Genomic DNA, 27,879 nt, shown 5'->3' with positions numbered 1-27,879 from the left:
AGGAACTGCGGGGCTGTCAGTGCAGGCGAGCAGCTTTAAGCCGTTCAGCCTATGTGTCTTTACATGGGGACGTGCATTAAAAAAATGTGGAGCATTTGAAGCCCACCATTTTAATTAAACTGGTTTAACATCTAAGCTTGCGAGGGGCACGGGCTGGCAAACACAAAGGAGCTGCACAATGACTTTGGCTCCATTGTTGACGGGCTTTTGCTCTCTGTTTTTACAATAACCTATTGAACTTTTCCAGACTGTAATTCAATACAGAATAGATCCTTGCAGGAGGCTTTTTTGGCAGGGAGCACTGAAGGCCTTGAATCAATTTCACTTTTCCAGTGTGGCTGTTTAATGTATTGATACCAGCTGGAAAAAAAAAGAAGAAAAATAAAAAGGAATCAATGTTACTTTTATTTGTCCTGAGCTGAAGGCTTTTGGGTCCGTTCTTTGTGACACTGATACCATGCAGCGTGTGGCTATTGTCCCACCTTCGCCAGGAAACGCAAAGACTGTTAATGTGAAACTAGGTGGGTTTTTTTTCTTGGTAATGCTTCCTAGTTTTGCAAAGGCTTAAAACCTTTTATAGGAAAAGTCTATTGCACCTCTACATGGCTTAGCTGGTTGTTCTAGCGATACTGAGACAGTACTGGGTAATGCCTGGGATGCTGGATGTGCAGCCAAGGTGATGCTGAGGATCAAGCATTGCCCCGTCATCCAGGCGCACACCTGGAGCCGAGCACAACGCCACCCTAGGTAGAGCTCCTTTAGCTCTTCTGGTTTCAAAATAACCCAGGGAGCTGCTACCGCAGTCTGGCAGCACAGCTGGGGTCCTACAAGGGACCTGTCTGCACCGCCAGTGGGATGCCCTCATCCTGCGCATCGTGGGCAGCAGCACAGGTATGTCTGTGCAGCCTCGGGGCAAGTGCCAGAGAGGCAAAAGCATCATCACAGCTGCAGCCAAGCCTGAGGTGACCTTGGCAGCAAGGTGCAGTTCACCACTGCCCTTCCGCGTGGAAGCATGAGGAGTGGGAATGAGCTGGGGAATGTCCACAGTTTGGGTAATACGTCAGGAGAGCGCAGGCTCTGGAGCAGGGGATGCGTACGACGCACCAGAAGTGCTCCCAAAAGACAAGGCTGTTAATTGTTACTTAAGCAATCAAGCTGTTTCCAGATTGCCCGGGGTGAAGCAGCAGCGGTGGAAGGTGTCTTACTGCCAGAGTGAGAAATGGCATAGTGGAGTCCCCTCTTTGCCAGGAAACTTTTGCTGGGAGTGTGAATGGAAGCTGTGGGCTGCCCCAGGGACGCTGCCTGACCTGAAAAGCTGAAGCACCTGGGAAGAGGAACCAGAGAAACCAGCCAAAAGTGAGCATGCAGAGGGAAATATATCCTGCTTGTCTCCAGCCAAACTTCCAGAGAGGAGGATTTGGACAGGTCAGAGCTACCCTGAGTTCCCAGGCATCCCTGCCGAGCAGGCAGGCCTTTTCCAGACCCAGAAGAGGGACGTTTCCCTGCCTTTCCACCATCCCAGCCCTCCCTGAGCTGTGCTGTATACAGAGGGTCTGACCTCCATCCTATGCGATAGATGTGTACGTGCACCAATATTGTCTGATAAATATGACCCTACACTCTTAGAGAGAGGGGATGGGCTTGGTGACAGCTGCCAACTTTCCTAGGAAAAGGAAAGGCTGGATTTCACAAACCCTTAAGCGATGTAAAATCACAAATCCCACTGACTGACACTCTCAGAGTATCTTTCTGCTAGAATTTGCTCCAAATGAGGAGACTGATACTGCACCAGTTACTCACAGGAAATAGACATTTCTCCTGTTGAAGATCTGCCCCAAAGATTTAATCTTGGGTTTAAAAGGCAGCTGCTTGAGGGCCGGGCAGAGCTTTACCAGGGACCGAGAAAGTAAACCATGTGCCTAAAATATATATATATACATATTTATGTATGCATTGCAAGGTGTCTGCGCCTCCCTATCTGATTAGAAGTCCAAGTTGTCCAATGTTACTGTAGCGAGTCCTGCCAAAGGGAACTGGGAAACGAAGTCATTGCTTATAATTAGGCGCTGCAATGTAAAATCTAATCTTTAGAGCAATCTCTGAAAGACAAAGAAAAATCCACCTGACGAGGTGTTGGTGAACCATACTATGTACCTAAACAATCAAAGCTCCAGGTCTCAAAACTTAGCTAGGAAGGGGAAATAAAAGGCAAAAGAGCAGCCGATGAGGCAGCACACACCTTGCAGGAGCCGTTGCTGAGCAGGATGAGGCCAGTGGGGATTAAAAGCCCAAGAGCGTGGCCCATCCACGCACCCCCCTCCCTACCGCACACACGATGTACGCCTGACCCTCAGCATCCCCTTCTTCCCCTTCCCCCCTTCCCTTATAAATCAGAGCAGAATTAATTCAGGCGCCGCGTTTTATTTGATAAACGTCAAAATATGTAAATACCGGGCTCTCTTCCTACAGTCGCTAAAACAAATGGAAAACACATTTATTAGCATAGAGATGAGTTTAATCAAATCAGCGGCGAGTACAAATTAGCCACAGGAAACGTAATGAGCTGGGAATTAATTAGCAGCATAATGGTAATAACTTTGCCTGCTGATTACCTTGCGGCCATGGCTCTCCCCCAGGGCTTTCCATGGGTTCTCCAACAGCTGATCTTTTCTGTTGCAGGAGCCCCTGAACTGGAACAGCATGGCCGACAGTTCCTGTGCAACAGACTGGAGGAGGGGAGGGAGACGGAGAGAGGGATGTGGAAAAAAAAAAAGCCATATGAGACATCCATCGCTTTTACCTTCCCAAACCACAAGCTTGTTTCTTTACCTATCGCTCTCCCGGTTGGTCCTGCCAGGCCGGGCAGTCCCTGGCGCAGTGCGTGACGATGCTGCCCTCATGGTGGGTTGGGTAGGATATCTGGGTCACCTTCACCAATTGATTATTGCCTGTCTGGCCAGGCACATGGCACATTTCAGAGCCCAGACAGCAGCCACTCTGCATCCCAGGGTTATATGAGTGCTTTCAGCATCATGCTGCAAGGGAGTGATGCTGGATCTGACTCGTCCAGAAATAAATATCCATGTGGTTTTGGATAGGGGCTAAAGTTGCCTTGGGAAGGGCAGGAGCGGTGACCCCGACACTCAGCTGGCTTTTTTTGAGGAGCTGATGTTGCATGAGAAAGGGACAATTGGTGCTCCAGGGGCTTTGTAAAGTGCTGGGATTGTAAATTAACTATTTGACACCAACAGTGATGGAGAACAGTGGGGGGGCAGGGGCTGGATGGAGGAAAGGGGCAGTTTCTCTTCCTGATTTATTTGTATTCCTTCTGCAGTGCCTCTCCTCCTAACACCTGAGCAGTCCAAAATAACTCGTGCAGAGCCTTCCAGTGCCGGAGCTAAAAGCACTTCATAACCCTTAATGAATCAAGCTGTGCAACAGCCCTGCTAGGAATTATTATTCCCAATGGTGCAGGAAGGTTAAGGGAAAAACGTTCACGTTTGGGGGCCTCCATTTAGATGCTCCAGTCCATCCTCGTGCACCTTCACGCAGTAACCTCCCATTCAAGTGACTGAATCAAAACTTGAGAAGTTCAAATAAATAAAGCTACCTTAAAAAAAGAAAAGCCAGGCCATGCATAGAGGTGCTTTAGCAGGGATTTGCGAGGGAACTAACTGAGCATCTAAGTTTAAAATACAATTCAGAGTGATTTCTGGAAATCATATGGATGCTACAAACCGGGAGCACCGCTCCCAGGGCGCCGGTACCTGCAGAGTTTCCTCTCTGCTTTGCATACTTGGCTCCAGCCTGCATAAATCCTCCATGAAATGGAGGGAGGACAATAAGGTGAAGGCCCAATGCTGACAAGGACATGGTGATTTTTTTTTTTGCCTGGGGAGATGATGTCAGTTTGGACTTGTGCATCCCCCAGTCCCCCGGGCTGTCAGTGGTACCTAATAAATCGGGCTGGTGAATCCAAGATGTGATGCTAACCGTATCGCTCCAAGCGCTCTTAACCGTGCCTCAACCATGCCAGTTGCTTGGGCCATGCAGGTTTGGGCAGACGTTTGATTGGAGCTGTCAAGAGCCGGCGGGCTGAAACCGATGCAAATAAGGAAGAAGTCAGCACTTTAAAAATGTATCAGTTTTGGATGTGAAAGGGCAGAGGTTCCTTTATTTACTGGAGACAAAAGGGTGGCAGGATCTTTGCATTTTACAGAGCATGTCTATGCTAACAGCAAAGTGTCTGCACTTTTGGGTTAAAGTCCAGGAGGCTTCGGAGAAGCAAGGATTTATCTCAACAGTGAGATGAACTTAGACCAAAATGAAGGCTCAGTCTTGTCCTTAAACAGAAAAAAATTCACATTCGGCATTGATCATTTAAGCTGAGACTTGATTCTCCTGCTTAGAGATCTTAGTAAAATCCATATCTGACCTTTGGATGCAAAAATAAGCGAGCAGGCATATGAACCCATAATTAGACACCCAAGAGTTTTCCAAATTCCTCAGTATTGCCCTGAATTTGTTTTTCCAGGCATTTCTGGGATGTTCACCATTGCTTTTAAAACAAGCCATGTTGGGTCATTGATTCTACCAACATCTCCCTAACCATTTTGATCAAACTTGATGATGTCAGCAGCACTGATGGCAATGTCTTGCCTCAGCAAGCTGGTTGGTAGAAGAACTTGACATCTTGACAGTTGTCCCTGAAAAACCTCACAAGTCCCTCTAAAACCTGAAGTCAAAAGGAGAGAAAATCAACTTTGCTGCTCTGCAGATCACACCTGCTTTCATGCAGGGACTGAAATGCTTACTTAAAGACCTAAAACGTGGCAATAAACTGCAATCGACTCCCCCTGGGAGGTTTTGATGATGTGTGAACTTCAGCCTGAACAAGTTTGCTCCTTCTGGAGAAGCAAAGGCAAAACTAAGATCTGCAGATGGATGTGGGAAAGGGATGTTTACACAGATATTTTCAGCATTGTTGAAGGATTCGTCCTTTCAGGAGGCAGCACTGGCTGCTCTGTCAGTGGCTTGGCTGGGCTCAAGCCCTCCTGCTGCTTGTTGGGTTATACTCGACGTTGATGGGTATCCAAGCCCAATGGGCAGCGCGGGCTGTGCAGGAGCTATCATCTACTCTCAAAGGGCAGCTCCAGGATGCTCCTCTATGGAGATCTCACCCTGCAGAGTCAGACCAAAAAGGGTCTGACCTGTGATGAAAGTTGTGTGGCTTCAGTTAAAGACTCTTAGGCTTTTGCTCCTTTTAATGCCTCTAGTTTTATAGTTTTTTTCCAAGGGAGTTTGTGCAAGTTAACACAATAGATTAAACCACGAGTTGGAGTTGAAGAATCCTGTATTTTATTATCATGGATAAATAATATCTCATCCAGAACAAAACGGGAGAACACAAGGTCACCCAGCATGCCCAGAGCTGAGCTTGGATAGGAGGTCTAAGTTGCCAGCTTGTGCTCCAGCCTCCCATGCCGTCTGTGCTGCCTTCTGAAGGCAAAGGGGTTTTATTCTTCAAAGTGCCACTTCCCTTTGCTACCTGCAGACAAATAGGTTGCTCTAAGATGCATGCCATGAGCTGATTTTTGATTCATGAGAGACAACACTGATCATAACAGAATCGACACCGATCATCAAATATGAAAGGTTTTTAAGAACGACTCTATATCATATTGAGGTCTGCAGCAGGCTTTTTGCTTCAGAGCAGAGCGGCCAAATTCCACTCTGGTTTGTCAATGAAAATGTGGGAGCAGAATTTGCCCCTGTATATTCAAGGCTATCTCGTTCCACAGAAGCTTTTAGGAAATCTACCACTTTAAGCATAAACACAGGACAAATTTGTTTTCATGCAATTTTCTTGCCAATGCTTTTTCTTAAAAAATCTGTACAGCTGTCATATAAAATATGCCTCCGTTTGTTCTAATTTAGATTACGCATATTTGTCCTCAGTGAATGATTGATTAAGTGCTCTGATCTTGACTCCTATGTTAGCAGCAGGGTATCTGTGCAAGAGGATTGGGAATCTCATTGGATAAATGGTAGAGATGAAATCTTAGCTGTTATAGATCTGGTTTTCTTTTTCACAGCCAAGGCAAATGCTGTCTTCTTTGCAATAACAAACATGCTTTGTAATGCGTTCCAGGACAGTGCTGAGCCTGACTTTGTTTCTTCATGGAGGTGCTTTAAGCTGTCATAATACCATGGCACCAAACTCTTAATGTCACAGATATCACTGTAAAGTGGGTATCTCCGAGTTCACTAGATCAGTTGTGATTTACACTGATGTAACTGAAAACAAAATGTGTCTTGCTGACATCTGCGGAGCTGCTCTGATAAAACCAGCATATAAGCAAAACCAGGGAAAAAGAGATCTCTGCGAAACTGAGCTCCTTCAAAGCATCAAGCATGGTTTAGCAGGGCTGCCCAAAATGGAAAACCTCCTTCAGGGGTTACTTACCCTGTCAATCTCACTTTAACATCACTGAACCTGAGCTGTGTGTGAATGTATCGGTACCCACAGGAGCGGGGAGAGATTTTCTTGCTTATTTGTATAATCTTACATCCCATACTTCTTACGGGAAATTAAGTCAAGCTGTGTTTTTATCTTTTCAGTTGTTTGCATTTATGATCTAGAACAGACTCAGCTAAAGGTACTTGAAAACACTACATTTAAATATAAAACGTATTTTGCTTTTCTACAATGCGTCTTAATTTTTAATGTTGGTCTACTGCATTGTCTATGGAGCACTGTATCACTAGGAAGATGTAGCAAACCAGCCAATTTTCTAAAGAAAGACGGATTTTTTTTCTCCTTTACTCTTTCTGAAGCCTTTTTTTTCCTGACCTTCTTGGAGGTGTAGAGAAAGCTTTCAAGACCATCAGAATAAATGGGTTGTTTACTGTGATGCTTGCAGCCTCGGAAAAAAAGAAAAAGATAAAAGAATAAAGAAAAGAAAATCCCTATCCCCACTGTCTTCCAAAAGGAGACAGATGAGGTGTGAGCTTGAGAGGAAATATTCCAAAATCTGAGCAACATAGTGTTGCAGTAAAGCAGAGTAAAACAGTGAAAAGCTAAAAAAAGAGGTAATGACTCCAGGGGTGGCAGGAGGACTCAGCATCCCTCCTGCTTCTCAGGGATTCAGTGCTTTGGGAAAAGAAATAAGGGGGGTTGCGGGAATACCAAAGCAAGGAGATATGTCTTGGAATAAAGTCTGTTCTGCTTAATTTCCCGTGATTAGGATATCATGTTTGCTTTGCTGCACTGAGCTGTTCACACGTACCTGCACGTGCAGCCGCAGCGCCCGAGGGCAGGATCTCAGGTGACTTCTGACAGATCTCCAGGCTCGGTCACCAAAGCGCAAGTCCTTTCTGAAGCAAACCATGGCCTGTAGCCACATATGGGAGTGCTAAGCCGGGTTAATGATGCTGTGTTACCATCGGGCTCTAATGCTGCCTTGAATGGATGTCACTACTCTCTATGTTCCTGCAGATCAGCTGGTAATTACACTTGGATCCAAAGTAATTACCTTGAGACTTGCACTCTGGTTTAGAAGACAGAAATAACCATGCACTCGCCTGGTCCCACACGTAGTACTCGTGATGTAATTTAATAGCCAGCTACTAACATGAAAGTAAAGAGGCATTTCTCTTATATTTATGCCCTTTTAAATTAAACATGGGTGGTTTTCCCTATGAAAGGCGCAGGGGCCAGCTTGCCACCCGTCTTCTTTTCCCCACTCAACCGCCCTCCTCTTTTCTTGACAAAATGAAATACTCTGAAGCAAAATAAATATTTATAAGCTCCTCCTGGTGTGTGATTGTTTTGACAAAACAACTTGAGCAGGTCTGGTGTTGGTTTTACTCTCTGCCCTGTTTAAATTTTAGGCAGGGAAAACCCAGCTGTCTAAAGGCTGGAAGAAGATGGAGCTTTTGGATGAATTTCGTGCTCTCTAGGTGGGGAGTGGATGGACTAACGAAGCCTTTTTTGAGGTTTTCCAGGTCACATCTGTTAATGTGCTTCCTCTTCAACCTCCGAACATTAAACACCTGGGCAGCTGTAGCACTGCATTAAGCACCTTTTTTTTGATGACGAGCTCAAAGGCGATGCAGGCTGACGCCCGGAGCCCACGCGTGAAAGGGTCCCTTCACTGTCTGCTCTTCTGTTACCCTACTGTCCATTAGCAAAGCATGCTGTTTTTTTTTCATCTCAAATTTACTTTTGCACATTTCCAAATAAGCCAGTGCTTTTGGAAATAGTCTTCTTCCTTCAGGGTGAGCAGCTTATTTTGGTTAGGAAAAGAAAGAGTCTACTGTGATCTCTTTCTTTTGGCAATGTCTGGGTAATCATTGCTCATAATAATGCCATCCCAGATGTTGAAACATCTCCTGTATTAATTTTACCCAGAAGATAATTTCCCTTAGAAATCATGTGCAAATCCCCTGTTCTAATTCAAGAATTAATTCAGTGCACTAAATCTTAGCACTTCATCCTAGAAATGTTTTGCAGTGTCTGTTAACCCTTTCTAGCAACAACAACAAGCCCAAATGGGAGATTTACAGATTTAACTAAGCTTATCTCTCATACCAAGCTCTGTTTGAGTCTAGCACACAGCATTTTGAAATGAGGGTCCCCTTTGACAGCTAGAGCCTGTCTGCGTGAGTGATTTCCTTCTCCTCCCTTTAGGACCCGAGGGAATGGCAGGAAGATGTGCTAGGGGAGGGTTAGGTTGGATATTAGGAAAAGTCTCTTCACCCAGAGGGTGGTGGAGCCCTGGAACAGCTCCCCAGGGAAGCAGTCATGGTGCCAAGCCTAAAAATACTGAAGAAGCATTTGGCCAATGCCCTCAGACACAGTGTGAATGTTGGGGCTGTACTGTGCAGGGACAGGAGTCAGACTTGATATTTGCGGGTCCCTTCCTACTCATGACATTCTATGATTCCTCAGAGAATCACAAATATCCATTGATTTGCCATGACGAAGAGAGAGGGCGAATACACCAATGGTTCCAGAGATCCCCACTCCAGTGGTGCCTAGGATTGTTGTTCCAGCCTCCAGCAGGGCTTCAGCAGATGCTGGGAATAAAAACACGATTGCACATTTTACATGACTTGAAGGAAAAAGAGGATCTGAATGGCTTGTCTGAACCTGTACAGGAAATCTATGGGAGAGTTAGGAACACATCACACTCCATTTGAGTCCTCGATATGGGTCAGCAGTATCTTCCTTCCCTTGGTGGTCTCATGCATGCACGGTACACACCAATCTACCAGCGGTGTGAAATGTCCTGTGCGTTTGATGGGCTTTCTTCACTTAGTTTATAATGGGAACTACATCAAGCTTCAGGCTGGGCACTTTCCTGCCCTTCCATGTTGTGACAATCTTAGCGCATTGCAGCCTTTGTACTAAAAGTCTTTGACTGTCAGTGAAAACAATAAAGAAAATAAAGAGGTTAAATCTCTGAATTCCATCCCAGCTATGTGAGATCAGAGTGCAGTCCAGCATCCCATCTGCAGAGCAGGATGCTTCAAAAGCCATGAATCTTCTGTTCGTACTCTGCTTTGCTTTTGCTGTCTTATTTCTAGTGGTATTTGGAGTACAGAAGAATTTCAGGTATTGGTACATTTAAGCTAAAAAAATTCATGCAAGGAATTGGTCTCTGGCTTCTTGCAGCTCCACAGCTTGTAAATGCACAAACTCACATTAAGCAAGATCATGCCACCAACTATAAAATATACAGGCAAAATGTCAGAGGATCACAGAACCCTTTCAGACAGAATTTTTAGATGTATCTACAAATGTTTCTGTATTCCTACCATCACAACATGAATTTATTATGTCTCAGTGCTAATACCGACCTAGTTGCTTCATGCAAGGTAAGGTCACCTTTTGGATTTCTCTGATTTTACTGCTGGTGATTGTCGTGTTTGCACAAGCAGGACCTCATGCATTTTGCAGGGCAGAGGGCAGGGCAAGTGCCTTCTCCAAAGAGGATTCATTTGGAATCAGCTTTGATAATCACCATAAGGTGATAATAGGTGATTAGTGCCAGGACACACCAGCACTTCCACTACCACCTCATGAACTCTCAGACGCTGTACGGAGGCTGAGCAAAAGCTCAGCTTCAGAGGAGAGGAGGAATGAAATCCTCAAAAGGAAACAAAGGAGGAAAAGCAATGTTGCTTATGGTAGGGCGAATCCCATTTTTCCTTCTCAGAGTGATCCACTGTTAATAGTAAGTAGTGGCTCTGAGCCTGTCTTATTCATCTGTGTGGAACCGCTCAGAGAAGTAAGGTAGTAAATCACTCTAGAAAGGGCATACATTTCTCCCAGGCTGATCATCAGATTGAATGCTATCCTGGCATAAAATGATACAAATCTAAGGAAATTTTTCTGAATCTCACCGCCAAAAATCAGCACATTGCTCCTAAAGTCAGGAAAAACTGAAAAAATATGGTCACATATCCCATTCCATCCGACTGAACTGCAGATCCCATGGCAGGTGTCTCCATATCCCCTGAGCAGATTGTGTCCTGTGCAGCACCAAGAGGATTTGGTGGAATCAGAAAAGCCGTTTAAACAAATGCACCATTTTTCCTGTATTTACAAAAGATATTCTGCTTAATGACCCCCTTGCTGGGCACTGCTAGTCAGACTTGTTTACATCTGCTTAGATCTCATGTTTATTTCTTCCCTCTCGTTTCTATAAAATAGGCTGGAAAAACATTGCTGTGTCCTTCTGGTCCTTAAGGAAGGGAGACTGCATTTATTCTATCCTGAAATTCAGTACATTGACAACTGCAGGATGGATCTGCTGGCCCAGCAACTCCAGGCTTGTGCATTGGTTATTATTCCTCCTGATGAATTCACCTAGGGGATCTGCTCCTTGAATGCAAAGCTCTGGGGTCAGGACAAATGGAAAATGCATTACATGGAGCGTGACATACTGTGAGTCCCAGAAATGAGTGCAAGTTGAGGTATGTCCATAGGCAGTAGGATAAAGTTGCTCCTTTATCTCCAAGTTGCTGCTGGAATTTCCTTCTAAAAACCCCTGTTTGCAATGGCAATGGCTATTTGCGGTGAAATATTGGCATTTCCTGTATTTATTACATATTGAGACACACAGCAAGCTAAAATCACAGCTTTGTTCTGATTTTGGTTAGTGGGGTTGTTTGCTCCCTGCCTCTGCTGTTCTTGGATTCTGATTGTTCCCTGCAGTCAGAACCCAGTCTCAGCAAGGGAATTTTTTTCCCATGGGGAACAGTTTAGTTTTCTTCCATTCCTTCAACTCCACACTTGGGGCCTCACTTCTCAAGACACCCACACGCATCTCGGCCACCTGCATCTTCACAGTGCGAAGAGCAGAGCCCAGTGCAGCTCATCTCTGCTGTGGATATGCAAGTTTCTCCTCACGCTACCATCTTTTTTTATTGTGTTATCTCCAAGCAACACTCTTAGCCTTGACATTAAAGCATCCGACCTACCTCTGCATCACTGGACACTTTATATTTATCAGCCAGACCTTTGTCTCTTGCCCCACTGTAGCTGTGATGTTAATGACGTTCCTGTTTTTAGTTGCAGAGGAGGCTGTCATTTAGATTTTGTCAAGGAAATGACAAAAAAGATCCACTATCAAATCCTAGATATTTAGAAAGCCTTTCTCCAAAAATATCAGAACATAAAATATGGTGCTGGTGGGAAAGCTAGCTGTAGTTTTCCAACAAAACTCCAGCCCAAATTTTCTGTACCATCTTGGGATCTTGATCCCAAAAAGGAACATTTTGTGATGTCTGAGGTCCTGGTCTTGCTACAAAACATGTGCTGGCTAGTTCTGCGGGGGTTTTCTCCTGTCTTCAGCGAGAGAGAAACATAGTTTAGCGTTATTGAGTGGATTGTCACAAGACAAGCAAAGAGACAGCTCTTCTCACCCAACCTACTGATCCTTCTAGAACACTTTATATATCACTTGTTCCTTGCTCTTCTTCTGAGCTACCAGGGTACTGTGTTCTCATTCAGGTTGTTTCATATTCAGATCCTAACACAGCTCGTGTAGGAGAGGAACTGTGTTTCCAGCCATCTTTTGCAATTCAGATCAACATGTTAAAGTCTTGTTCTCAGTAATAGCTTCTCAAATGTGTAGGACATGGGAGGCTGATGTGTGGATGAGTTGACACAATCAAGGTATTATACAAGGGGGCAGGAGGTCACTGTTAGTTTGGTGGCATGGGAGAGGTACTGGCATCTTCTGGAGATGGGTGCAGAAGTCTTGTACAGCTTGTTGGCAACAGGAAGGAAGAAAATATCACAGCAGTGAATGATGCTCACTGTCAAACCACAGCAGAGGGGAGTATAGAAAGAGAATAACTGCATCTAGGTTTGCCTGCACCCTAATGTGGATTGGAAAGGCAGCTGGGGAGCAAAGGGAGGAAGCAAAAGCCAAGGGAAGATGATGGTACAGTGCTTACTTCTGGGATTCCATGGCTGCACATGGGGTTAGACTGAGAGTCTGTGGGGGTCTTTGTCACTGCCTTACTGTGGCCCTGAGTAAGACTGACCATCCCTCACTGCAAACATGCATTCACGGCAACTCTTGTTCTCAGAACCCATCTCCTGGCTCAGTGTTTTAGCTGAGAACAGTGAATGTTTGCACAGTGAAGGATTTTCTTTTCTCCCCCTTCGTTTCCCCTCCTTTGGGGGGAAAAAAGTTGGGTTAAAGACTGCTCTTGTTTGATAACTTCCCTTAACTATCAGCTAAATAATACATGAACACTGATCTGTGCTGACTGATGACTCCCTCTGCTGACCCTGGTTTATTTTTATTGCTTGGCTTGGGCCAATTCCTTCAAGTCCTGAATCATCAGAACAGAGACCTTGAGGTATTCCAGCCAAATCAATCCCTGGCCCATTGACATATTGCTTTACCTAACCAACCATACAACTTCGCTTTTCCCTGATAATTTCTCAATTAATTGCTTTTCAGCTCTCATTCGTTACAAGGTCAGGCTGTGACTGGGCTTGTACATTCCCATCTCTGATAAACTCTCCTGGTCCCCTAATCAGCTACGACTGGGATTTTAGTTCCATTAACTTATTCATCATCTAGACATTTTCATCTTGGGGAGCTTGACTTTTGATTGTATCAGTAGTATCTTCAATTATTTAAGAGGACTTAAAGTTCCCTTCTTACCTAAAAGGAAAATGCAGTTTGAACACCGAAAATTGATCATATTGGACCGGTGTCTTTCGGATGTTCATATGCTCCAGCCCATGTTACATGAATCATGCATGGCAAGAGCATAAGAATTTGCTGCTGCTGAACATGTGTGTGCATGGGGCTGACTATATTAAGATGTCAGATATAGGGGAATGACAGTATGCTGATGACTAGTGGCTTACTAATGCCAAATCACGCCTGAGATTCTGTTCCATGATGTCAAACATTGATTCAGTTTCCGTGGGAAGTTATGCAAATGCCAGAGCCCCTCAATGAGATCTGAAACTGAAATTGCTAGCAAAAAAAAAAAAAAAAGCTCGTCTTCTCCTAACAATAAATCTTGTTAGAAAATATTGCAGCTAGGGGCTCCAGGAAGGGGATCTATTTTGAACATACCCTCAGACTCAAGGTCGCATAGGACCTTTCTTCAGTTTTTGTGCTAACTGGGGGCCAAATCCTTCTCTTCTGCTGCAACCTTCTGTCTCAGTTGGTGCTTCATCCTTGCAGCAGCTGGTCCACAAGGCAACAGCCCACTACTGCTGCTTAGCACAAATTTAATCTTTTAACAGAAGCAGCAGTCTCTGTTGCGCAACAAAATGCCCCGCATCTCAGCTCTTCTCACCATTTGCATCCAGGCAAAACTCCTGAGCCTGCCAGCTTCTCCCAGTAGGAAGACTGGTGGCAAAACTGAATGAACTGGCATCAGCTGGGAAATGGTACAGTTCTGAATGGGATGGTGCGACCAAGGAGTCTAGAATTCCCTCCTTGCTCTTTGTCCCAGGGTCTGTGGAAGCCAGCATGATACCAGCTGACTGAAAACCACCTTCCTAGGATGGTGTCAGGGGACTCTTTCAGATTGTCTGTGTGCTTCTGAAGAATATCCATAGAGAGAGGTCAAACTGTATTGACAGACTCTCCAGGAAGAAAAGCTAGTTTAATATTGGCAAGACAAGACCTGCTGCATATTTAAAAGGAGCCTCTCCTTCCAGGAAATATGTGCTCGGGTCTCAGTTTCCTTTCTGCAGAAGGCAGTGATAGCTTTTAAAGCTCATGATTTCATTGCCGATCGCAGAATTATGGATTTTTCTTGCAGAGCCCTACGCTCACACTTTTGAGTGTAAATTTTCAGCATTTGCTCAAAATGAAAAGCCCACATTATCACTGAGAAGGGCTTAAAAAAGATTAAAAGCACAGAAAACTGAAAAAAACTCTTAGCTATAGGCAGTGCTTTATGATGAAGGAAGGTGCAATGGCAACAACAGTATGAACTCTGGAGTGTTGCTTTGTTTGCTTTCCCCCCCAAACTGTAATAACTCACCCACCTCACTGGAAAAACTCTGTCCTTCAGTGCCCTTTCTTGATGCAACAGCATGAAGGGCCTTTCCAAGGTCCCTGTTGCTCCCTGTAAATTATGTAGCAGAAGGCACCAACACTTGGAGGACGTGAAGAAACGTACAGTTCTCTCTCTGCCTGTTGCTAGGATTCGCAGCTCTACCCCACAGCTTTCTGGGGGTTCGGCTCCTGTTTTGGCTGTAGGAATAAAGAAGGAAACCTTGTTGCTTCCAGCCTCCCTACACCAGGCTGAAGCAGCTCCAATGCCAACCCTTACACTAGTGCTACAGTCAGACATAAAATCTTAATGTGCGATAGTGCCTTGAATCTTACATTCTTCTGAAAAAGGTGAGTCCCCAGTAGTAAATGAAATATTAAACATTATTAAATATGAAACAGCTAAACCTGGATTCCATTAAAATGAATCTTTCATAGTTTCCCTGGTCTTTTTTTGCTCCTTTCCCTCTTTTTTTCCCAGGGAGCGCAGTGATCTCATGAGCTTTTATGTGTCCTTTTAAAGACAGAAAAATCACAGGTAATTTAAATCTATTCCATTCAGATTTATTTTAGCTGGAAAACAAATCAAGGCTGCGAAACTCTCTCATGGTCACATCTATCTCACTGAAGTATTCCGCAGTATATATCAAAGGCTCACCTAAAGACACTGTTGTAATGCCTGCTGACATGTGCCACCTATTTAGAAATCTTGTACCCAGTTACACACTCTGCTTTCATTTAGAATGGCTTTAATCTTATACCATACCATAAACCGCCCCCCCCCCCCCCATTTTCATATTCCATAGGATACATTTAGAGCTGGTTTTGGTGTTCCTGCAGGGTTTCTGGGAGTTAAACTGTGACTTAAGTGAGTGCTGATGTGTGAGCAGGGAACTGGGCACCTAAAGGAGGATCTGCAAGAAAAAAAACCTTCCAACTTTTATAGAGCTGCCATTAGTCTGGGGTGGGCTGGCGATGCAAACACGACTGGTTATGACTGCACAGAGAGCAGAGGCCATCAACAGGATAAGCCATGACTCTACACTGCTGCTGTGTTCCACGAGCATAGTATTTTTGCCTCAATATTCATAAATATTTGGGTATCTGTGCAGGTTGGGTGAATTTCTGGTGCTGAACTATGGTTGGACTCGATGATCCGGTGGGTTCTTTCCAACCTGGTGATTCTATGATTCTATGAAACAAATGCAAAGGTCTCCAATTCTCATTAGTTGGCTTTATGTCCTGGCAATGGGGACTTAAGCCCTCTCTTTTATTATTAATTGTGGTATTTGAACAGGACTGATAGAAATTTTTAAAAGAGGATGGGAACAAGAACTCTTGGTCTTGCTAAGAGTGTGGCAGAGCCTGGTTCTGTGCACGAGCGTCACCACTGGAGAAGGATGGGACTCGTCGGAGGCTGCATTTCCAGCACACCCCCTAATTCTTGACTCTTCAGGCTGCTGCATGATGGCCTCCAAAACAAACATGAATTAATTTCTCAATCTACAGACACACTTTTGGACTCGAGGGCAAGAACTATTAAGAACGATGAGCTAAAACAGCAAAGAAAATAGAAAGTCATTAATTATTCATGACTACTGTTCCATTTTGTGCGAAAAGCCTTCTACCTTGCTTTCCATTTTGCTTTCCTCAGGTCGCTTCCAAGGCTCGGCAAAGCAGGAGATGTACATAAACTCCCCACTGCAGGAGTTCGTGCTCGTGACTCCACCGGTCCCATTGTACTTAGCTGGGTTTCACATCTCCCCCCTCCAGGAACTGAGCAAAATGGGGAAAAAATAATCCAGTTCTGCAGCAAAGTGACAGAACCCACGCTCTTCCTTCTCTGTTTCAGATTTTTATACCATTTCACAGATTTCTGAAAAAAAAAAAAAAAAAAAGATAGAGCAAATTGTAGAGGTTATTTTCTGTGTTTAAACACCAGTGTTTTCTTTTCGGTGTGCTTCGCCTTCAGCTGAGATGGCAAGAGCCTCCCACCAGCAACGGCCTTCTCACAGCCTGACCAGAAGCATACGCTCTTCGTCTGTTTTTGTAAGAGCTTTTTATGCCTACTTCTGGCCTGACACCCTTGGGATGGAGAGGAACAAATCCCAACTTTATTATTTATTTATTTATTTTAACAAAATGCCCCTGGCCAGCTTACGTTTTCACCACAAAGATTTCAAATTGCCTTAGAGCACCAGAAAAACATGTTGCAAAGCGCTATGAAGCCTAGACACGAACATGTCAAATAAGTGATCCACATGAGAGTAGATAGATGTGACATTTAGTAATCATCTTTCTTGGACAAAATGGGGCATTGCTGTCACTTTAAGTAAATCTCAGTCAAATTTCTGGCATTTTACCATAGGGGAAGCAGGAAGTATAATAGTAAATTTCTCTTTAAAAAATATAAAAGATCAACCTTGGGAAAAAAAAAATGGTTGCCACAATTTAAGGTGTAATACCTCATCCTAGCTTGGCCATCCGTTTACTTGCTGCTGATATCAATATGTCACCTCTAATGTTTACTGATGTTCACTTTATAAATGACTTTTCCTAGCTGTCAGAATATCTGTCACCAGCATCTCTTCCCCCTCTTTGCCTCTCGTCCCCTTTAATAAAGATTAATATCTTGGAGGTTAAGTAGAAAGATCAGATACTACGTAAATGACACCATAGGTCTGATATTTAAACAAGATGAACAAGTAATTGCTGAGATTATATGAGCAAATTGGGTAATTCCTAGCCTAAATGAACACAGTTGGGTTTTGCAGGGTCAGTTAATATAAGTGCATATTCAAATGAACTGTATATTGTGCAGACATTTGGGCTTCTGAAGCTTCACTCATTGAAGCGTCGTAGATGTTCAAAGCAAAAATCGGTGAGTTTAGATTCTACAGCTTCTCTGAGGTACCAATATGTTTAAAAGACAGGCAGAATAGGGATTTTGTAAAAATATGGCACATTGGTTTTCCATATTTATAGTCCACCAGTGACTTCTATATTAAATGGTTTCAGTCTATGAGTCCAAACAAGATTTTTCAACCTGTCATTCCCACAGCTCAACCTGGTATATGAAATGCTAAACATGTTCTGACTGCTTTGTACATCTTCCTTGACAAACACCTGGAGTAATGGTTCCAGAATGAAAATTTAGCTGGCAATTTTATGGATGAAGCACAAAACAGTTATTTTCACTTTGCAATGCTAAAAGTGGTGAACGTGTATTTTGCTTTTAAATTGAAAGATGTGGTTTAGAAGACGCAGTGGAATAGATCATGGACTCTTCACTAAGCCATGCACCAAATGACTCAAGTAAGGTTTACCTCACCAAAACCTGCAAGATCAGACCAAAACACAGGATCACACCTATGGAACAAAAACTACAAGATCACACAAAACCAACTGCTGTCGAGGTCAAACTTAGGCTTATGTTTCTGACCACTCCCTTTGCTGTATATGTAGGATAGTCTTGTGATTGAGTGGAAGATATGAGGCTCACAGTCCAATTTAGATCATTTCCCACAGACCTTCCAGCCAGGCTATGCAGATCATACCTAATAAAGGAGGCAAACACCTCAAAAAGGACTTCAGCCCTACTTCCTGACCTATTAACCTGAAATCCTTTAGTTTTCGGCACTTCAGCATTGGACGTTAGAGCTCCCTGATACCTACAGCAATAATTCTGTGTATCCTCAGATTTATGGCAATTTTAACTTGGCTGAGCCACTCAGTTTGTGGTTTGTGCTTCTGCCCCACTGGGAACTTGCACACAGAGGCTCTTTCACTTCCTTCCAGGCACATCTGCTGGGATTTCTCTGAATGTAGTGGTGACTAGACATGAGGAACTGGAGATCTAGGTCCTGCCGCTGCCTGAGAAGAGCCAGATCCACATCCATGCACACGGCAGTGTCTCCTTTTCTTGGCTTGAAGGGTATTTCAGATGTGTGTGTGTGGTGGTGATCTGACTTCTCTCCAACCTGCCTGTTCAAGAAGTGTCCCTGGAAATGGAGAAAAAACTAAGGATTCATTGGATCAGGAATGGAACAGGAAGGGCTCGTGGCTTTGATGAAGATGCTTCTTTAGGAGAGGAGCATTTGGGTCCATTTTGTGCTTCATCCAGAGGTAGATTGACATAAATTGTTAGATTTAGCCCTCAAACTCCCTGGGTAGGACCCTCTTCCCTGTGTCAAAGGCGACCACGCCACTAGACCCCCTACTACAGCCTCCTCTTTGAGCAGGTACACCTTCTGTGTTGTGAAGACCAACTCAGTGATAACTGCGGTTCCCTGACTCCATAGGATTGGGAGTATTTGAGAGGCAGAACTCACACAGAGGGCACTGATGGTGTTCCTCAGCATCACACAAAACCTTCCAAATATTGGTAAGTAATAGTAGGTACCAAAATTTCATACATAATTTCTTTCCAGTGCCCCAACAAAATTATTGTTCTCAGAAGATGGTTCTGCAACGGCCTTTTGTTGCATTTTGTATGAAGTAGGATTTTTACATCTGCAACGAGCGCCGAGTGATTTTCTTTCTAGGAACTCTACTATTTGACAATGAAAGAAGAGACTCTCCAATTGGTATTTTAGCAATCGTATTATGAAGAAAAATCACATTTAAACATTCTGGGACTATTATAATACGTTCTAAAACCAACTTAGTTTTGACTTACACGGTTGATATTTGCACTATTTTCCTGTACCGCACTGTTTTTTTAATACATACAATTATTTCTTTCAAGTATAATTAACTCGATTCTTCACGTAGCAGGATCTGAGAGGAGTAAACCACAAAGAAATTTTACACTGCAGACTGCAGCAAGCAGAGGTCTCTCTAGCGAAGGCATTATTTTACAAAATGATGGATGTGCATATTTATTTGCTCTGTGACTTCCATGTCAGGTTTGTCATATTTCCTCAAATTACTAGTTAAACCAAGGTCTTGTGTTTTGTTTTGTTTTTGTTTCTGCTGAAGCCTGCAGGCTCAACATACCTTATAAAAATCAAGCTGTAATTTATCTGCTCCATAGATCATGTGTAACAATAATCACTGCGGAGTCTGTGCTGGGTTCTGATGCCTGGCTTTGTTGGAAGAGATGTATGAAGTGAACAAAAAGCTTCTTGATTTTCATACTTTGTAATAAACCTGAAATATGGAGAAAAGCGAAACACGTATTTAAATTAAACAGTGGAATGGTGACAAAGAAGGAGCACAGAGAAATACACGCACACCCAGACACATATTATGCAATGACACAGTATTATTTCTCTTACCAGATGGACCTCTACAAGTTATGTATGCTATATGTCACATACATACAGCGATGGAACCAGCAAAACAATTTCTATCCTGAACTTGGACTCATCAAAATGCTGTGTATGTTAACTTGCATTTGGCAGAGACAAAAACCTTTGCCAACACAAAAATGTGTGACCCCCAAATGGGTTAATATTCACAGGCACTGCCCGCAATGGCTAAGTGAGACCTCACACTAAATTCCCCCCTCAGCGTTAATGCTCGTTTCACACACACATGGGTAATTTTGGAAAGGCCATGCACAAAATTCTGAATATTTTGTGGATGTTTGGGAAAAAAAAAAAAGGCTAAAATCCTCAGATGAACAATCTAAATGTATACAAATGGAAAACGGGTAAAAAACTCACTGAGGATTATTGTAGTTTAAATCCTACCCACACCCATGTACACCCGTGCGAGGGAAGAAATAATATTAATATCTTGAAATATTTTTTTATTGCCCTGGGTGGGCAGCTCCTCCCACAGCTGAATTGCCTTTTGCGAGGCACTGCTCTCCCTGTTGTTTTGTTTGGGTGTTTTTTTTTTTTATTGCAATGCAAAAAGAATACGTGATTCACTTTGCAGATGTTAGCAAAGCACCTCCCCATCTGAGGATGCGAAGCGGGTGCTGGACGTTGTGCAAAGGCACTGGCCAGGGCCACGCAAGCCCTTTGTCACCGCGTGGGTTAATAAGAAGCATTGAAGTGCTGTCACCACCAAGGCCCCAAGGAAGCCAAGCCCTGGGTAAAGATTTCTGGTCCACTGGCCATAGGAATACAGAGCTGCAGCCAGGCCGTAGCATTAAGAACAGAATGTCATTTTAAAATTAATTAATTCTCTGCATTGGAGAGATGCAGCCCTGTTCTCACTGTGGGAGGGGTTCCTCCTCCGCTCCCCGGCTACCGCGGTGCCGGCACTGCAAGGATAAAGAGCATCTTGGGATGCGCTTTCTAAAAGATTGAGGTCCTTTTTATGTACAAGGGGCAAATCTGATTCTGCCTTTGGCTCCCCAAAACCTCTCTTGCCTTATTTTAAAGAAAACCACCCTAAATCGCAGTGGCGTCGTCATTAAGAGATCCAACAGAAGCCTGGAAGAAGAGATTAGCACATAGCAGAGTGACAGGGCTGCTAGGAAGGGGAAAAAATAGACAACATCAGTGCAATGTACCATTAAAAGTATGGAGTGACAGATGACAGTTGGTCTGTGATGGGGTGATTCAGCTAAATGGTAAACAGAAGGGCGAATTCTGATCTCGCTTATGCCAACATAAACCTTGGGTTGCAGAGGAGCTGCTTTGCGTCTCTAGTACCAGAGTTGAGCCCATAAAAGCTGTGACTCAGCCAGATAATCTCTGACAACTGTTAGCGCCATGGTAAATATGGCAACGTGGCAGGCTGGAAAAGGGGCTAAAAAAAGTTTTCCTTCCACACTTCCAAAAAGAAACATTTCAGAGCTTTTTTTTTTTTTTTTTTCCCCATCAATACGGCATTTAAAAGCTTAATAGTAATAACAAACGTGGGTAAGAAATGTCCAGGTAAAACATAGGGTTTTTTCACATTGAATGAAATATTTTGATTAAAGCCAAATTAATAAGGTTGCTGAGGCAAGGAGTTGAAAAGTCATTTATTCCCCTAACTCCAGCCTCTCCAGACCACACCTGAAGGACACTTTACATAAGGGATAGTGGCGATGTGGTGGACAGACACTAACTCATGTCTGCATGAGATGGATGAGGAAAGGTTTTCGAAAGGAGGTATTAGCTAAGAAAATTTTTAGTGTTTCATTTTGCTTCAAAGAATGGATCCCATATAAAACATATGTTCCCCTTTTTGTGTGGGCAGGCGTGCAAACACTAACGTGGGACTCAACAAACTGCAAATTAGAGCTGAAGCCTTATTGAAGCCAAAGCTAAAACTCTCCCATCTTGCTTGCTGAGGCTTTTTTGTGATCACAGAATCATAGAACAGTTTGTGTTGGAAGGGACCTTAAAGATCATCCAGTTCCAACTCCCCTGCTATGGGCAGGGACACCTTCCACTCAATCAGGTTTCTCAGACCTCGACTTGAACACCTCCAGGGATGGATCAGCCACGGCTTCTCTGGGCAACCTGGGCCAGTGCCTCAGCAGCCTCACAGGAGAACATTTCTCCCTAAGATCTCATCTCGGTCTCCCCTCTTGCAGTTTCAAGCCACTCTCCTTCATCCTGTCCCTCCAATCCTTGATGAAGAGCCCCTCCACAGCTTTCCTGCAGGCTCTCTCTAAGAACTGGAAGGCTGCTCTAAGGTCTCCCCAGAGTAATAAAGTTGGCTGCTCTCTGGTTTTAGCACTGAGATATCCAAAACTCAGAGGGATGGTTCCAGCTTGTCCTGCATTCTGGACTGCCTGAACCCCATTGTCCCTTCACCCCTTGGCACCATCTGGCACCGTGTTCTTTTTGTTCAGCGAATCACAACCTATTGGGATGTGAAAGTATGTCATATTGCTGTGGTGCTTAAAAGAACCAATTCTCTTTTTTTTCTGTACGTGGTTTATCTTTACGAGGTGTTGATGCTTTAACTTCGGTCCCCATACTGCCTGATTTCACCAGCGAGCTGGGGTGGTATCTGCAGAACTAAAAATAAGCCATTTCTCATGGAGAACGTTACGTTCTTCAGGTTTTAGCTGCTCTGAAAGGCAGCGATGTGTGGAGCTGTGAAGATCTGAATTTTGCTTCTGATGTGCACACAAAAGTTGGGGTACCCACCTGCAAACCCACCCTCCTGGTGAGAAAGGGGCTCTCCTATGGGGAGACCACAGCTGCAATGGGAGCTTGGCTTGAAGGAGGGGAGCAGGAGCAGCATTTGTAGCCAAGCACGCTGCTTTCCAGGGACTTTAGGAAATTTAGGATCGCTCAGAGCCAATTTAAGATCTGCAGAAAGGTTTTTGTGTTAAGCAGAATGAGTTCCTCACGTGAGCCTTGCTCAAGGTGGCAGTGAAAGTGGGTCTAGGAAATAAAGCCGTGTGGAAGTATTCACCTTATAGGAAAGCCACAAAAAATTATATGGATTGTGGAATTACCCTTTGCTGAGATGGGAATTCAGATTTTATTCATTTTATTACTTTTTATTTCTTGTGTCATTACAGCATACACAAGCAGATTATTCCCCAGCCACAAAAAAATAGTTGTAGTGAGATGCTGCAGTTGAAAAGAACAAAACAGGCAACAGTTCAACATTCTCAGTTAAGATAATTATGTTAATATTAATGGGTATTAATTTCAGTTTATTTTACAAATATTATATTAGGAAACTAGCTTTCAAATTCACACCTCACCAAATGCTTTTCAACAGTGATTTGTTTCATTAATTTTATCAGCTGCATTCTTTATTTTTTTTATAGCACGTTCTTTGCTGAGAGACATTAATCCGTGATAGAGCATCCTAAAAGGCTCTGCAGAGGAATCGAGCTAATAAATGTTGGTGTATAAGCGACCAATTTGCAATGTAATCGGGGCACATAATGTAATTTCTGATTTTTTAGTTTTCTTTTAAAGAAGTCTCGAAAAATTTTTGCACATATTTTCTCACCCTTTTAAAGTACGCATGAGTCCTCAACATGCAAATGTCAAATTATGTGTGATATGGGTTAGGTAATAAACCCTATGGTATTATTTTTGGAATGCCTACAAAAATAACTAAACCAGTTTAAAGTCAACGTCTTAGTCAAATATTCAGTGCAGAATTAGTTCTTAGCTGATTTCAGTACCCAGTGTTTCTGAGTTTCTTACTAATAAATATAAAATGCTAATGGAATATGAACAGGAAAATATTCTGCATATGCTAAATTGACCTTATATTCAAAATGCAAAAAAGCTTCTTCCACATATTTAGTTAATTAAAAAAAAATAAAGTGAGCTAATGCTTACACCTGACTGAAAAAGCAAACAGCGCACGCGTTGTTATTTAAAATGTTTCATTTAAAATCTTAGGTTTAGAAAATGTTGTGGCTTTCCCCATCGTGGCAAGAGCAGGGAGGGGTGGCTGGTACTGAGTTTTGTTTCTGATTGCATTCGTACTGGTATAACAGCTCATTTCTGCAGGATATTCTGCTCCTACCTACTGCAATTTTACCCTAGTGCCGCTTTCCCATCACAGGGGACTTAGGTGGGCAATCAGCAGAAGGGAGCAGTGATGGGTACCCTCTAGCGCAGTTACGAGGGGCACATGTATTATTCTTTAACACTTGTGTGCCAGTAGGCTTTCTGTGCTGTACTGGATGGCTGCATACATCACACCTCCCAGATGACAAATTCTTCCTCAAAAGGTTTGTGCAAAGACAAGGGAGGGTTGAAGATCTGCAGAACCTTCTTCCAGGTAAGGACAAGCCCTGGGTGAGGGTTTTATAGTGTGGAATAACCACTCTAAGCAGAACACCAAGTTTCTTTTGCTCTGCACTTCCCTGCTGGTTTGCGGCGAGTGCTCCACTGGATGTAGAATTCCTCTACTGAAAACTGGAGATGGAGCTAAAATTCAGGTCTTGCGATCAAACCTCCTTGTACCGTGCTCACTCATGTCTGGCGAGCACCACCAGCTATTCATCAGTGTGGGAATGTCGATAGTGAAACATTACAATAAAAAATGGGTGCAGTTACATTTACTCCCCTCCTACGAGTTTGCTGGGCCAAATCTCTTTCTCTCTTCAAACATAACTCAAACCCAATAAATTCAACTGCCAAACCACTCAATTAGACCCTGGCTCATACTTTGGCTTGCTTAAACCAGCCAGCACTGATGTATCAACCCCTGACACACTTTAGTTTACCTTCATCTCCTTCTCTAGAGTAGACAGAGTATCCTACTTTTCATATTTCTTTCCCTGGACCTTGGCCAGCCGAATAGAGGTCAAATATGTCAAGCTGGGTTTGAACTACAGGAAAAAAAAATGAGCTGCATTTCAACCTTTTCCTCTAGCACAGTGACAATATAATTAATGTTTATATTCCTGCCTTTGCCCCTGTCCCATTGGCTGACCTTGGGGAAGTCACTTCATCTTTTTGGACCTTTGTTTCTCCTCCAGCTTGTTTCTTTTGCATTTAGATCACTAAGGGGCAATGATAGACTAATATCTATGGGGCAAAACATGGCTCATGCTGTGTGTTTGCACACCTGATATATAACGCATGCATCTCCTGGACTTGAGGTCTCGGGTAGAAGTTAAGCAATGCTATACCACCACAAATATTCCAAGCCGTGGGATGATTGTGGAGCAACGTACCAACTCCATGCATGCACACATGCCTTGTGTTTTCAGTACCCCTTCCATGTTTAAGATGACTCAGAAGAATTTGTTCTCAACCACCCAAATTAGAAGGCAGCCTCTATTGTGCAAAGCGGCGCCGTACCCACGGATTCAACCAGGAAAAGCAAAACTCTCGCTCTGTGCTGAGCTGCGACTGAATTTGCTCAGATTAGAGCAGGGGCTGAGCAAACTTGAAATGCCTTCATCTGAGTGAAGCTCCCGTTTTTATGGAGATGTTTGGCCGTCTTCAGATCTAATTGCAGGATCCAAAGGCTCCAATTTGCCCATAAGAATGTGTTCAAACACTGCTTGACTGCTATTCTTCTCCCTTGCTGCAGAGCTGGGAAGTCATCAGGTCTGATGAGGATTCATTATAAAGTTGACAATTTGCCCCTTCTCTTCAAAAAATATCAGCAGAGCTTCATTCCTTTCAGCCCACACCAACCCTCATCCGAAACCTTCCCTGCTGCTCTTAAGAAACCTAAAATACCTGAACTGTGGGATTAAACACTCCCTCCAAACAGACAAACAGATAACAAAAGAAGGAAGAAATATTCTCTACCGCAGGATGAGGAATGCAAAGAGTTTATATGTTAATCATTAGCAGAAAAAAATCCTGACTGCTCGCACTGCCCTGAAGTCAGAAAGAAAGAAAGGGAGAGATAAAGGAGACTATGGACATTGGGAAAAGAAAAAAGGCAAGAGCAAGAAATACAAAGTGTTGCTGCCAGGAGGGTTATTTGTCCGCTGTGTGAGAGCGCTCATAGCCTTGTTCAGGCTGGTTAATGTGATTATTCAACTTTTAAACTCCCAGTAAATGCTGCAGTGAGTTCCCACTCGCATTCACACCCCTGGGTGCAGGACACCCACCCACCGATCCCCTCCATCCCACTGCACTCTGTGACACAGAAAGGCATCGGAGGGCTGGGAGGGAGGGAGGACATACCAAACCGAGCGAGCCCCCCTTCTCGTTTGAAATCCATGATCTCCTTTATATCCGTCACTTACTCAGATGTTCACGATGACTATTGGCAAAATAAAGCCACCTTTATCTAAAATATATTTATAAAAATAATTATTTTATTTTATTTTTTTGGGTATCCCTGGTCTGGAAGGAGTTAAAGTAATTATCTCCTCGGATGTCCACAGCAGCTCCACATCCCTGCTGTGCTCTATCAGAGCTGCTGGGGCAGTGTCAGCGATGACTTCACCTCCGTGCATTGCAGCATCGCGCAGTGCCCAACTGCTGGAGTTTGCTAATTTGTGTGTTTTCACTCGAGGCCTGCTGATTCAATCATTTTAAAGATGCCCATTTCTTCCAAGCCAGGGATTTTATGACTCTAAGGATTAGAAGCTGTTATCCCAACAAACCCTGGAGCTCTATATATTCTGATTTTATGGTAAGCTTCACTAATAAACTGTTTAAAACATATGCTAATTGTGTTTATTGTATTCTTTAATTATCATATGTATCATTAAAGATGTACTGTCCCGTTTGGAATCCTAGTACCTAATGCCCTCCTTTTTTTCTGTACCATTGCACAGTAGTGGGTTATTTAAAAAAAAAAAGAGAGAGAGGAAATATATATATATTTTATCAAGGAAGCCTATTTTCGATTTTCATTGTTTATTTAAAAGTAGAGTCTTTGAATTTAATTTGGAATCTCTCTCCTGAAGAAAGGCAGGCAGGGAATGACATAACAAAACATGACATTCTGTCTCTGTGCGTTTTATTCCTTAATTTATTTTTTAAATATGCCTCCCTATCGTCTATTATGCTCAGTTTTCTGTTTTCAGACTGCTAAAAATGATAATTTGCGCAGCGGAGATGGGTTACAAAAGATCAGAATAATCGTCCCCTCATTTTTGTTATAGCTCATTATTCTTATCATACGTGCACACACTCATACACACACTCCAGCACGTGCATAATAAATGTATTATGTATATGGCCACACACCCATCTATACATATGTATTTTCTCACTTATTCTTGTGCCAAATTTTCCCAATTAATTCAGAATTGCTGTTCCAAAAAAGAGATACCAGTCGTCCTAACCAGGTGGATAATTTTCACTGTTTTAAAAGCTGATGGTGATCCTGAACGTGTTTTTATCCTACGCCTTTAAATGCAGGTTCCCCTGCATAATGAAACCCTCATATTTAACACTCTCGATATATTCCTCTCTACTGACCCGCTCCGAAGAGCTGAAACATCTCCCAGCCCCATTTGCTATCGATTCCAATGACCTGCCCCTATTCCTCTGTTTCGTATTTTTGAGTTGTTTCTTTTATTTCTCTTTTTCTTTTTCACCTGGGAAAATGAATTGGCATTAACATCAGGGCATTTCGCTCAGTGCTTAAAAACAAAACAGCAACAACAAAAATAATCCAAGCGTTTTTCAGCTGCGCAAGGCAACGAAAAGGGATGCGGGGGAGAAAGACGCATGTGCAGTGAGGTCGGTCCTTGGTCATCAATATTGCAGATGAGAATAATAAATAGGTGCAGACAAACACCAGCAAAACGTGGGCAAGACCATTTGTCACAGGGTCCTTCTTCCTTTCTCTGGGTCCTGTGCTCCAGGTCTTTAAAGCTCTTTTTTCCCCCCACATTTAAGGGATATCCTGGGAAAAACATGAATATCCCAACAGAGTTATAGTTTAATGCAAAAGAATGAAATTCCTGGGCAGCTTCAGTGCTGGTGTTGTGGGGAATTTGCTCACAGGAATTAATCACTGAGACTTTTTTTTT

General features: G+C 43.3%; 1 long non-coding RNA gene across 3 annotated transcripts in view; it reads right to left on the bottom strand.

Annotated features, from left to right (window-relative positions):
• Positions 1 to 2,518: 2,518 nt before the first annotated feature.
• The window catches only part of LOC128853866 (uncharacterized), a 135,303-nt gene continuing 109,942 nt past the window's right edge, over positions 2,519 to 27,879 (bottom strand). The window contains exons 3-6 of one of the 3 annotated variants that reach the window (XR_008452677.1): positions 19,548 to 19,700; positions 16,178 to 16,425; positions 2,830 to 4,095; positions 2,519 to 2,726 (exon numbers count right to left, since the gene is read on the bottom strand). This is a non-coding gene — a long non-coding RNA (uncharacterized LOC128853866). Of the gene's footprint in view, positions 4,096 to 16,177; positions 16,426 to 19,547; positions 19,701 to 27,879 lie in introns of all 3 variants that reach the window. The other 2 variants (XR_008452678.1, XR_008452676.1) reach the window with 2 other exon arrangements.

This window comes from Cuculus canorus, chromosome 16 (assembly GCF_017976375.1).
Source record: "Cuculus canorus isolate bCucCan1 chromosome 16, bCucCan1.pri, whole genome shotgun sequence".
NCBI lineage: Eukaryota > Metazoa > Chordata > Aves > Cuculiformes > Cuculidae > Cuculus > Cuculus canorus.
This window is presented reverse-complemented; position numbering and strand designations above follow the sequence as displayed.